The sequence below is a fragment of the Rhyacophila brunnea genome, unplaced genomic scaffold, assembly GCF_057557595.1.
Source record: "Rhyacophila brunnea isolate RB1 unplaced genomic scaffold, BYU_Rbru_1.0 scaffold_2, whole genome shotgun sequence".
NCBI classification, from domain to species: domain Eukaryota; kingdom Metazoa; phylum Arthropoda; class Insecta; order Trichoptera; family Rhyacophilidae; genus Rhyacophila; species Rhyacophila brunnea.
The window spans coordinates 56,208,625-56,221,881 of record NW_028232859.1 but is presented as its reverse complement, the minus strand read 5'-3'; the positions used below and the strand labels follow the sequence as shown (position 1 = coordinate 56,221,881).

Below are 13,257 nucleotides of genomic sequence, written 5' to 3'. Positions count from 1 at the left end.
GCTCGTCGAAGGTCAAAATTGAGTTTTTATTGTATTTTCAAACCATGATTCTGGACACTCCTTAAACGTTGTAGATAATCTATTTATATAATTTTGAAGCCTTATTATCCTTTATAGTTATTTTAAACATTTGATGACTGCATAAAGTATTTTTGTTACATAAAATAGTATTCTTTTAAACCTCTCGCTCTAATGTTTTAGAATATAGTCATATTTCGGTACATAACTGTGCAGTGGTGTTAAGTTTTTTTACATTTATTAATTTTTAAACGCATTTATAAAACTATTAGTATAATTTATTACGAGATAATTTTTGTAAAATATTCACGATAAAAAATTATATTGATAATCTCTGTGATCCCAAATTTGACAAGAATTAGGCATTTTATTATTCAAAAAATCGGCAAGATTAACGCATTTGAAGATGATTCTAAAGATACTTATTATAAGCTATATCTTTGACCATTCAAATGTGATAAACATCTTATGAATAATGATTGCTTTATAATAATTATTGACCTAAAAATAAGGTAGTGTTTTTTTGAAATACGCCATTTCTTTTGTCATTCCCCAGTGGTTACGCTACAACATACGGCCGTAGCCATAAATTGACAAACTATAATTGAAGTAGGGAGTAAAATGATATTAACGCGCGTGTTTGAACATGTACCGTTTAAAAAAAAATAAAAAAAAAATCGGTTAGGTACATGTTCAAACACGCGCGTTAACATAATTTTACTCCCTATTTTAATTATAGTTTGTCAATTTATGGCTACGGCCGTATGTTGTAGCTTAACTACTAGGGAATGACAAAAGAAATTACGTATTTCAAAAAAACACTACCTTATTCTTAGGTCAATAATTATTATAAAGCAATCATTATTCATAAAATGTTTATCACACTTGAATGGTCAAAGACATAGCTTATAATAAGTGTCTTTAGAATCATCTTCAAATGTGGTAATCTTGTCGATTTTTTGAATAATAAAATGCCTAATTCTTGTCAAATTTGGGATCACAGAGATTATCAATATAATTTTTTATTGTGAATATTTTACAAAAATTATCTCGTAATAAATTATGCTAATAGTTTTATAAATGCTTTTAAAAATTAATAAATGTATAAAATCTTAACACCACTGCACAGTTATGTACCGAAATATGACTATATTCTAAAACATTAGAGCGAGAGGTTTAAACGAATACTATTTTATGTAACAATAATACTTTATGCAGTCATCAAATGTTTAAAATAACTATAAAGGATAATAAAGCTTCAAAATTATATAAATAGATTATCTACAACGTTTAAGGAGTGTCCAGGATCATGGTTTGAAAATACAATAAAAACTCAATTTTGACCTTCGACGAGCATGTCCCCCCTTAAGAGGGACGCCGGGTGACTGAGTATGACCAACTGCAGAGAAAAAGCTCTTGATAGAAGTTACCTGGAGAATGATGATGATGAATGGTCTTTATCGCCAGATTCAGTAAGTGCGTAAGTAACAGTCTTCCACCATGTAACCTTGTATGTTAGTATAGTGAATAAACAATATATTGTTCACCCACATATATTGTTTTTTAAACGCCTGTTTTAATAATTGGTTTATCGAATAACTGACGAACATTCATAGCACAAATCTGTTAATATATATTATTATTCTCTCTTCCTTTATAGTTCCATTACAGGAACATGACCATAATATATTTGTTTTACCACTATATTGCGATTAGGGAACTCAGAAATAATGGGAACTGAAATACCTAACGGGTAAGGAGTAGCAGGTAACTGATCTCGAGTAAGGGATAACGTGTCAAAAATACGTCATACGTCGAATACCGACAACTGCTCTCGGCTTATGCATTGACGCTCATTTAATATTGATGTATTACACCATGGCCCCCACGAGGGGGGGGGGGCTGACAGGGCTCTAGCCTGGGGGCCCGGGCTCAAAAGGGGCCCGACGTTGTGGGTCAAGCAGATAAGTGAGATAAATACACATATCACAAATTGACCCTACTATTACAAAAGTTGCCTGCGGCGCTAATTTTCTTCGAATGTTAATGTTGATTATGGTTTAAAATATGTAGCTATGGGACGCAATTTTTAATGTGTGTCGATACTCAACAAAAATTCAATAATTCAAGTGGATGTATTAGAAAATAGCTAAAAAATATACTAAATACTCTTAATTTTACCTCTAACACCATTTAGAAAACGTTACTGTAGAGCGCCATAGTGCCTTTAATCTTAGTGATAGGTAGAGGGGCCTACCAAAGATTCTGGCCTGGGGGCCCATTTAAGAGTGTGGGGGCCATGTATTACACATGCATAATGCGTGTTTCATTTTCGTAGGGCCCTGCATCCAAATGTAGCGCATTGAATATTGCCTATCGGAATTCTATGTATTATCTGTTCTGTGATTGCGATCCATGAGTATTTTTTTTACAGCGGATATCATACAAAATAGTCTAATAATTATACTATGCCAAAATTCATTGTATACTTTAATAAAAACCACTCGAGAATCAACCCATTAGAATTGGTTAAATGCGATAACAATTTATTCAATTCGATACGGTGTATTGTTTTAAATACGATGGGTAGCTATTTTGGTTTCGCCAGTCCAGATGGTAAAACCGACACCGAATAATTATTAGCTATCGTAAATAAAACCGACTAGAATTAAATTCATTGTTGTTTTATTACACCGCTAACTAACCCAATGTAAAGCAATAATCTATTCTATTTTGCCATTTCCAGAATATATTTTTAAATAATATAACTATTTGAAAAGTATTTTTTAATAAAATAATAACAATAACATAAAGTTTAGTAACTGGTAGATACGTCATGTAATAGCATTTATCAGCTGGCTCATTTAAGTATTAGTATTAATAATATCATATCTTAGGTATAATAATATATTGTATAATGCAGTGGCGCACCCAGGGGTTAACCTAACCCCCCCCCCCCCGGCAAGGGGCCCTGGCACCCCCCAAAAATGAAAATTATCAGAATGATTTTAAACATTGAAATTGAAAGCCAATAAACTATACCTTTGGGCTTAGACAAATAAAAACACGGCAAAAAAATGATTTGTAATAATTCTCCAGCACCCTTTTTAGAAAAATTTCTTAGATTTTAATTTCTAACACAAAAATTTCGAAACACAGGTTCAGGTTTTTTTAGAAACACAATCCCTAATGGAACTGTCAAAAAATTCTCGGTGTCCACCCGAATTCCAGAGTGGTGTAGGTCATGGCTGGGGAGGGCTGACAGAACTCTAGCCTGGGGGCCCGGGCTATGGGGGGCCCGGCATCTCGGGTTGACCAGATAAGTGAGATAAACACACATCATAAATTAGCTTTCATAGTAAAAAAAGTCGCCTGCGGCCCTATTATACTTCATGGCCATGAACATTTTCAGTTACTTATATAATTGTGCAATATATTTTTTGATTATTATGTGTCGATACTCGACAGCTCCATTATTAAACTAGATGTATTAAAAATCGCCAATAATTCACTGTATAAGTACCCTTAATTTGAACTGAAACACAATTTGAAGAACGTTAATATAGTGTTTCACACTGCCTTTAATCTTAGCGGTAGGTAGGGGGGCCGCCAAATATCCTAGCCTAAGGGCCCGTTTCAGGATGTGGGGATCATGGTGTAGGTACACCGAGTGCATTAGACAAAAGACCGATAAACGAGAAATTAGGCTGTGAAGCAGAAAAAGATCCTATGGGACTAATTTACATTCTCCTCCTTGGGCCCCCCCCCCCCCAATATTAAATCCTGGGTCCGCCACTGGTATAATGTATTATTATGTTTCGCACATTTCATTTGATAGTATTTTTTCTCTGTGTCTTTCAGTGAAAATAATGAAAGTCATCAGTACCTACTTTTATGGTTGTTCAAAATCTATGTGAAAGACACGATAAGTAACATCGTTCACGTTGAGCATAATTTTATTTAACTAGATCAGTGGTTGCGACCCTATGGCATGCGTGCTAATAGTGGCACGCAAGATGATTTTGCAAGTCACGCGAATATTTTATTATGAAGAGAATAAAAAAACTTACATATAGGTACTAATAATAAATGACAGATCGCATTGTATAAAAAAATAACAAGGAAATACTCTTCAAGAATAAGCATTACGTTTAATGTAAATATATAATTACATGGGTCGTTCCTTAGGCATTATTCGTCATATATAATATTATTGCACTGACCTCATCAGGCAGCGGGGGAAACCTCTGATTTTGATCGATTAACAATGCTTGAGACCACTGTAGCGAGGAAATGCTTCGTCTGATCGGAACATTTATTATGTCAATTTGTGCATCAAGAACTAAGTAATACAGTAACAAATAATTTCATTTATATTCACTGTACCGAATAAGAAACAAAAACTTGGTGGAGCCAGTTAGTAGTAGTAATTCTGGCAGACAGTTTCAAAATTCTTGGACCGAAATGTATGGCGTAATTATTGAAAAAAGTGATAAAGCTGTGTTCTATGTTCTATGAGTGGTATTTATAACATTATTATTATTTAAAAGGATTCTTAAAAACTATCTTTCCCCATAAAAAAAATGATCGGCACATCAGACAGTCAAGCAATATTGTTTGGAAAATTTTGGCACGCGTTCGTAAAAAGGTTCACCAATCCTGAACTAGATATATTTAAAATATTAACCTAAGACTGGTGCTTTGTGTAGACAATTATGAATTCAAATTAGTTTTATTTGTTTACAAATTGCATCCAACGAATCTTCAATGTTGCATATTTTTGAAAAGTGCTCTCTTTTGGAGCCTTTTTCCCAGATTATTTTTCCCGTATTAATTTTCCCAGATTTTGACAAAAGAATCTTAGTTATTATTATTAATTACTACAACTTCAAATTATTGATAAAGCTATTATGTAAAACCATTCCACATTAGAGTCAAGAGATTTCTACTGTAATGTTCAAATTTAGCACGTCTATCGAAAGATATTTAAAGAATTATTGAAAAAAAATATTATGTAGGTACATTCTTCGAATTTGAAATTAAATTTAACTTCGATATTTTTGAAAATTTCTTCTTAAACTGTTTCAAATATCCATCGTTAGATCGTTTATCCTAATGTACTTATGAAAATCTCTAATATTATAAAACAGTTATGATAATTTACAGTTCTAATTTTGTTTCAAAATTTGAACAATATGATAGATTTTCAATGTAGCTATTCAAAACAAATTAATATTATTTAAGGAAAGTTTGCTTAACTAGAATTTTAAATTTTACCATTGCTGGAAAATTGAATTTTAAACTTCATAATGCACATAACCGGGTCGAATTAGTTATCCTGTCATTTCGTAGTGTCAATATTCTATAATAATGTAAATCCCACATATCTCAAAATATTAGTACGTACTATCGTCAGTAGCTGGCTGTAGATCAGCGTTTCTTTAAGGCTACTTCAGCTGAGGCATGGTCTAAAAAGATCGTGACTAGGCGATGCGCGGATTGAGCAAATGACGCGAGCCGAACGAAATATAATTTGTCATAAAAATTCAACATGCGTCCTTAATGTTATGTTTATTATTATATTCGTAATAATAATAGTAAGTATATTAATTGACATGTTTTCTTTTTCAAGTACATACGGAACGTTTTTTGGTCATCTTTACACAATTTAAGAATATATTCCTCCGACGCAATCACAAAACAAATTGACGTACTCACACCTCGACTGTCAGTCTCCGATTGGCGACGACTGCGAAATTTCGTTCCACATACTGTTGAAAATTATTTGCCGTTTCACTTATGTACGCTCTTAAAATTATGGGTTTCGCAAGGGTTGCTACCAGGATATCTCCAAATTATTAGCAAGTAAATAAGTTACGACTAAAATTATGAGAGATCCTGTCGCCGGCTAAGAATTAAAACTCAAAATCGTCAATATTTTAAACGTAAAATGCAAATAATATTATCACAAATCATATTATGTATTAATAACTCCTATCCATTTTAGGAAATTTATATTAAAAATATCTGTATTTTTAGGACTAGAAAACTGTGTGAGAATTTTTAAAATAATCAGTTTTTGATCTAATAGAAAAAATCTTTTTAATATTTGGGTATTATTTATTATTATTATTTATAATTGGGGTGCTACTTATTATTGACGAAGCTATTATATTCGACGGCTACGTTTTTTTTTTAAACAGAGACTAACTTCAAAATGCATTTAAAATTAACACCCTTTGCATCGACATGCCCACGACGTCTGACTCACTGCATTTGAATCGAATCAAAGATCTCCTCGCATATTACTAACCTAATAGTGTATGCTAATGCTCTTACGTATTTTTTTTCTGCTATCACGAGGGATGATTTCCAATCCTGTTGTCCTAAAGATTTTTTTATTTATATGCACCAGTTAATTACCTACGTGGTCGCATCCATGACCTATTCTGGATCAATTTCTGACAAGCGTATCAGGCACTATTAAGCGAGGGGTGCAAGACTAGTCAATGCCATCCCCAAATACCAGTGGTGTGCTGTGTATTTTATATGTTCAATATATGGAATGTTAAATTCTCAAAATATTGTGAGTTATTCGTTGAATAAAAGAAATGGTTTATCAAAAATATGTAATAGCCGTCATGAATTTCAGCGTCACATTCCTTTTCTTCGGTCGATTATATGGTGACTTTAATTTGAATATGGCGTGTGTATCAAAGCAAACAAACTATATCTTGGTGATAATAAATTTAATTTATATAATATTTAGTAAGTTTTTTTTACATTAAATATTAATTATAACAGGGATGGTTAACCTATACCACGCGCGCCACTAGTGGCACGCGAGATGATTTTGCATGGCACGCGAATATTTCATTTTTAAGAGAAAAATAATTACTATTTTATATAATATAAGTATTTAAAAATATTGAAGACATTCATGGGTATTTTCTTCGGTTTTTCATATTATGTTTACCAATCGACGCGCAAACGGAAACGACGAAATTCATGAATAAATGACAAATCGCATTATACAAAAATTGCAGGCAAATCTTTTTCAAGAATAATCATTACGTTTAATGTAAATATACAATTGCATAGGCCGGTCCTTAAAATTGGGGAATTCAAAATATTCAATCAACAAACCTTATGAAATTAATTATCGGCAGTCATTCAAATATAATCACTGCTTGTTATTTTGCCTCAAACATAATCGCTAAAAATGGAAAACCGCTCAGTGATGGAGAATATAATATAAAAGAAGAGTGATTTAAATGCTACCATGATCTCTTTGAGTAATTTTAAAACAAGTAAAAAAATATTCAAAGAATAAAAGATATGCATTCGGATAGAAATACGGGGAACGATAGAAAATCAATAACTCAATTTAACTAAATAACGTAATTTTTAAATCTTTTTATAGAACTATTAAAAACTATTTTTTTTAGAAAACTATAATATTTCGCCATAAAAAAAACTCCTTGGCACGTCACAGTCGAAAAATATTATTTAGGAAATTTTGGCACGCATACATAAAAAGGTTCGCCAATCCTGATATATAATATACCTTTATGATATTAACACAGTAAACGCTATTGATGGATTAACATATACCATGGTTAAGTTTTGCGTGCTATAAAATTACGACGCTTGTCATAAAATGACATGAAATAGTGTCATTGTGAACTTCACTGCAGATGTTTCAACGAAATAACGTTTGTCCGCATAATATAATATACCTACACACTTATTTGACAAACAAATTCCATTAATGTATTCACAAAGCAACACCAATTTTTGCGCATATCCAAACAAGGACAACCGATTCATGATGAATAAAATATTGTTTCGCCGGGTCAGTGGTAATAATTTCATTGTATCCGGTTTTTGACAGGTGAATTAGAAAAATAAAACGTGAAAGTGACATTATTCTGTAAAACATATCTCAAATAAAATATTCAACCGTTCGTCGTTTCGTTTGTAAATTCATTTACACAAACAAATAGATGAGATTTAAAAGAATTATAACCGTATTTATTGCGTTACACAGTAATACGTAATATCGTACGCATATCGTACGATATTACGTATATGTATAATAAGAATCATAAATCCCATTTTAGTCAAAAATCAGAAAGAAAATAAAGATTGAAAGAAGGTTGAACTGACTGGGATTCTAACCGGTGACGTCCCGTGGGGGTAGGCAGATTGAGCGTCGCTTGGGGGCGGCAGTTACTCGAAAGGCGGCGAATTGAGGAGAATCATTAGGTATATATAGAAATAGTGTCTATACTTAATAATAACGGAAATATATTTCCAATAAAAGATTGACCTCACTGGTTGGAAAAAAAAGTATTAATTAACATAAAAGGTTTAACAGACCTGATTTTTTTGTCGGGTTCGCGATGTCTAGTTTATTTCCATTGTCCTTGGACGTCACATCCTTGATGACTAGCAATGGCACGTGCATATTTGAATTATAGGTACGTACATACTGACATTAATTTATCCAAATATTTTTGCCAGTCATTCGCGAGTTTTGAAAGTTGTCAGGTGTATATTTAAATGTATCTGAAATCGTGGACACGCAATATTGTCTATTGAAGTATGCCATTTAAATTAGATTTATTTCACACGTTTCTTAGATATTTGAATCAGGAAAGGATGATAAATAATACTGTATAAAAAATGGGGCGGCATTTTGTCTAGGGACGTCACTGGTTCTAACTCACTTTTATCACTTTCCGAATAAGTGAGTCATGGCCCCCACATTCTGAAACGGGCCACCAGACATAGATTTTTAGAGGGCCCCCTACCCATCGCTAGAATTAAAAGTAATGGGACGCTCTACAGAAACGTTTTCCAAATGGTTTTTCAGGTTCGATGTATTTTTAGCGATTTTTTTGTATTGTTGAATCAATTCATTTGAATTGTGGAGTTGTCGAATATTGACACACAATAATCAGATATTTAAAAATGTTAATACTCTTCAAACAAAATAGCGCGGCAGGCGACTTTTTCCCAATTAAAACAAATTTGTAATTTTGGCGACCCGCCATGCCCACCCCCAGAGCTCTGTTAGCCCCCCTTTGTAAGGGCCATGAACTGAATTCGCCTCTAAACTCTCGATCAGTATATGATTCATGCGAATGATTTCTTATAACCCCGTTTTATTTCGGGTACATCAAATTCCACCAATCAGGAGGCAATCTGCCTTGAGATCAATAATTATTAAGATAATGACATTACTAACTCTAACATACATCTTTCGGTAGCCAATTTTTTTTTTATTGACATTCTTGTAAGTACTTATGAATAATGTTCTTTTTGATTCAATACAATCATGCTCTCTCTACAAACGGTTTTCCATATTGCATTCAAATTATAAGCAATAAATAGCACTACAGTTTACAGTTTCGTGTTTGGGCCTGATTATAGTGAGCCTTGGTTATGAATAGAGTCAAAATGAATTGGCTTTTTACAGATATTATATTTTAGGTACAAAATCTGCATAGCTATGGATATAATTTGTATTATATTGCACAGTAAAATAAACACTTTAAATATAATTGGGTTACTCGATCACTTATTTTATAAATAATTTAGAAAATTTTTGCCGTATTCAAATTGAAGCATATTATGTAGATAATTTTTAATATAATTTCGTACCCTTTTTAAGAAATTTTATTAGAAAGTAACATCAGGAACATTCATATTTACGACTTGACCCGAAAGCCCGCATCAAATTTTACAACATTAGCTCTTTGAATGTAAGATAATATAAATAAAAAATGAACTTTTAAATTTTTACGCGGCGCCGTAATTTGAGTCCGCAATTTATTACTGAAGCGATTCAATCAAATAAAGTGGATTTTGTTGCAAGGAAAGAAGCGAAAGCTCCCTACAGTTTATGGAAGACACGCAACCTTGCGAGACAGAATATATATCCGACCCCAGCGCTGCTCACTTTGCGCACAAAGACCTCTGGATCAAATGGGAAATACACAATCACTCTTTGTCAATATTATAATAGTTGTACGCTTCGCCGGTTGTATTATGTGATAGTGATGGGATATCGAAAAGCTGCCGGTACCCATGTTACAAGACACGGAATTTTATACGAAAAAGTAATATTATTCTCCTTATAAAAATAAATGATTTTCTAGTCTCAAGAGCCAATTACTATCGCCACGTAAATTGAGATATATTATTGCAAATATGACTGCATACGTTTGTGTAACTAGACTTAACAGTGTTTATTTATAATCATCAGCTATAGACATCGAAAATCTGAATAGAAACAAACTTGATTTATAAAAGCAATAAGTAGAAAGCACATCTAAGAATGTAAAATTTATGCTGGCATCTGTAATTATTATTTAGTAACATCTCCAATGTAAAATAACAGCAAAAGTTTACCTAAAATCATTCTATAAAGTTGGTCGTGTCCGGAAATTTGTTTCAAATATATACATATACATCAAAGAATTGAATTATATAGATGAGTCGTATAATATATTGTATCCATTATGACATTTTAACGCATTTACTGAACAAATGAAGCATATGTGTAAGTTGGTAAATTATTGCACATAACATCACTAAGATGGAATTACCGATTTCCTAAATCAAGCCGTATTCGGAAACTTGTACGTATGCAGTTCGCCGTATCACACTTCACCGTGAAATGTTTTATCGGAAATATATGGTCGTATATTAAAGACCGTCCTATCTCTTTGGGTCGTATAGTACTGACATAACATTCATGTCAAAATAAAACACGGTTATTGTCGGTTTACACCTTACAGGAAGCCAGCGGCAAACATACTTTGAAAATAGCCAATATACTGGATTATTTGTTAGGTTAGGTTGGGTTTTCAATATTCAATTCATGAATTTTGCCAAAATCGGCAATGAAAATTGAATTAATGCTCATATTGAATCTAATAAAATTTGAGACCGTGTAGTATACGGTTATCTTTTTCCGATAGAAATCTCACGGCGAACTGTGCCATGGTGAAATGTTGTACGTACAATTTACATGTTACCAATATGAACACAGCTAATGGCGTTATCTTTATGAAGAGGCCTTTTTTTATATTATATGCTATTTTTGGGTGCATAAGATATAAAGGTGTTATATTATATACAATATAACACCCACGGTGGCCGCGCGGCTTAAGCGTTGGACTATCACGCTGTGGGTCTCAGGTTCGAATCCTGGGTCCGGTAAGTACACATATTGTTTTTCAATTTGTGTGTGTCAGGGTATGGACCTAATAGGTTGAGCAAGTGGCTGACATCCATTTCTCTTAAAAAACAAAATCTGTTAATACAAACCTCTACCCTGTGAAGCCCCATATGATCCCATTAGGATCAGACATGGTCGAAAAGATATAAAGAATCTTATTCTTATTGTGCCATCATCGAATGGAGGTCGGCCACCATCAGGACGATCTTTCCGATAGAAAGTTAATGGCAAACTGTGCCACGGTGAAATGTTTTACGTACAATTTACATGTAACTGCCTTAGCTGCAGAGATGCAGTCTAGATATCCCAGTTTTTTCATCATATTTATTAAAAGGGAACCTCTTGGGTGACTATATGACATGCGTCATCCATCTTAGTGACATGATCTCCCCAATGATGTCAGCCCACTTTCACATATGAGATGACAAGACGATCACAGCTGTATAACGCGTAATATTTGCATTAACAATATCTTACAATCATCTCATAACGTTATTATGAATTACGATATCGATGGCCTAATGTTATTATCCCGTAAGTGACTTTTTACAAATAGTTCAGGAAGCTAAAAAACTGAATATTTAATACCCGTATCTGACTTTTAATAGTTCACACACGTTGTAACTTACATATGTCAATAACCCGTGGTAAAAAGTGGTAAAGCAAAGTATATAACGCCTAATATAATAAAAACATTCAATTAAATGTGATATATATATAAGGATAAACATCCAAATTAGTTATATTACTTACTGTTTTACCTTTTAAATAATTTGAAAGTGACATTTTAAAACTGAATTTAACACACGTCATGCAACACGCTTGACAGCTTAGAGACAATATACGGGCTATTTACAGCAGAGCGTTAGAGCAGACCCTTTTTTGAGTTGCTCTACTTCGGGACCTAATACTTGCTCCAGCTCCGCTCCGGGTTAAACGTTTTAATAGCTGCTATATGTATACAAATGCTAAATTTTTAAAAAGAAGTATTTTTTAAATAAGGTTTATTATTCGTACTTTTCATTATTCATTATATTAAACAAATTTCCGACAGCAAATCGTCTTTCATTATCTGCCTCGTCTATCAAAAAAGTTAGGTTATTTATCACTCGGCAGTGTTACCATATTTCAAATAATTCCAGTGTTGCAAAGAGCCAAAAATAATATTTTCATCGGATTGGACGAAAATTTTAAAATAAAAAAAAACACCCGGAGCAGTAAAGCAGCGCAAATTTTCTGTGCTCCGGGTAAAACTACATTGCTCCACTGCTCCGTGCTCCTGCTCCGAGCTCCGCTCCAACGCTCTGATTTACAGGTTTATTCCTGCAATGTTCAGATAGGTACGGGAGATTACTAAAATGGCTGCATCATTTTTGTTAAAATATCTACAACAAAAAGTCATTTTCGTCATATAGGTCAGATACGGGGTATTAACATTAGACCATCGATATAATATTGTAATCTTATTTAGAATAAATATAATAAAATTTATTTTTGAGGTTTTCGGTTTAAGTATCGAAAAATAGCATTTATAAAAAATGATTATTGTATTTTCATAACTCTTGTTCTATTTTTAAATTAACACTTTATGTTGGTTCATTAATGTTGTTCGTAAATATTTTTTTGTGTTTGCTTGTTTTAAAAGAATTTTACTGTCGACTGCTTGCTTAGCTATTGAAAGATGAAAATTCTTTATTTGTGATGATAAACGTGTTTGTTATTCAATATTAAGCTGCTCTCTAAAAAAAAATTATTCATTTTATATATTGGTTTCCTACTAACTTTTTAAATAGATAAAAATATTACGGTATATAATGGAATAATTTACACATCAGTACATAATCTAAATACCGGATAACAACAACATCACAAACTCCCAGAATAACGTTGAAATCACAGAACAGATTAATAAATAAAATTCCGATGGGCTATGCCCCAATACGCTACATTTTGAAGCTGGGTTTGGAATGTGTGAGTGTCCTACGAAA

General features: G+C 32.8%; 1 protein-coding gene across 4 annotated transcripts in view; it reads right to left on the bottom strand.

Annotated features, from left to right (window-relative positions):
- The window catches only part of LOC147072563 (potassium voltage-gated channel subfamily KQT member 1-like), a 524,358-nt gene that overhangs the window by 170,302 nt on the left and 340,799 nt on the right, over positions 1-13,257 (bottom strand). The window lies entirely within an intron of this gene.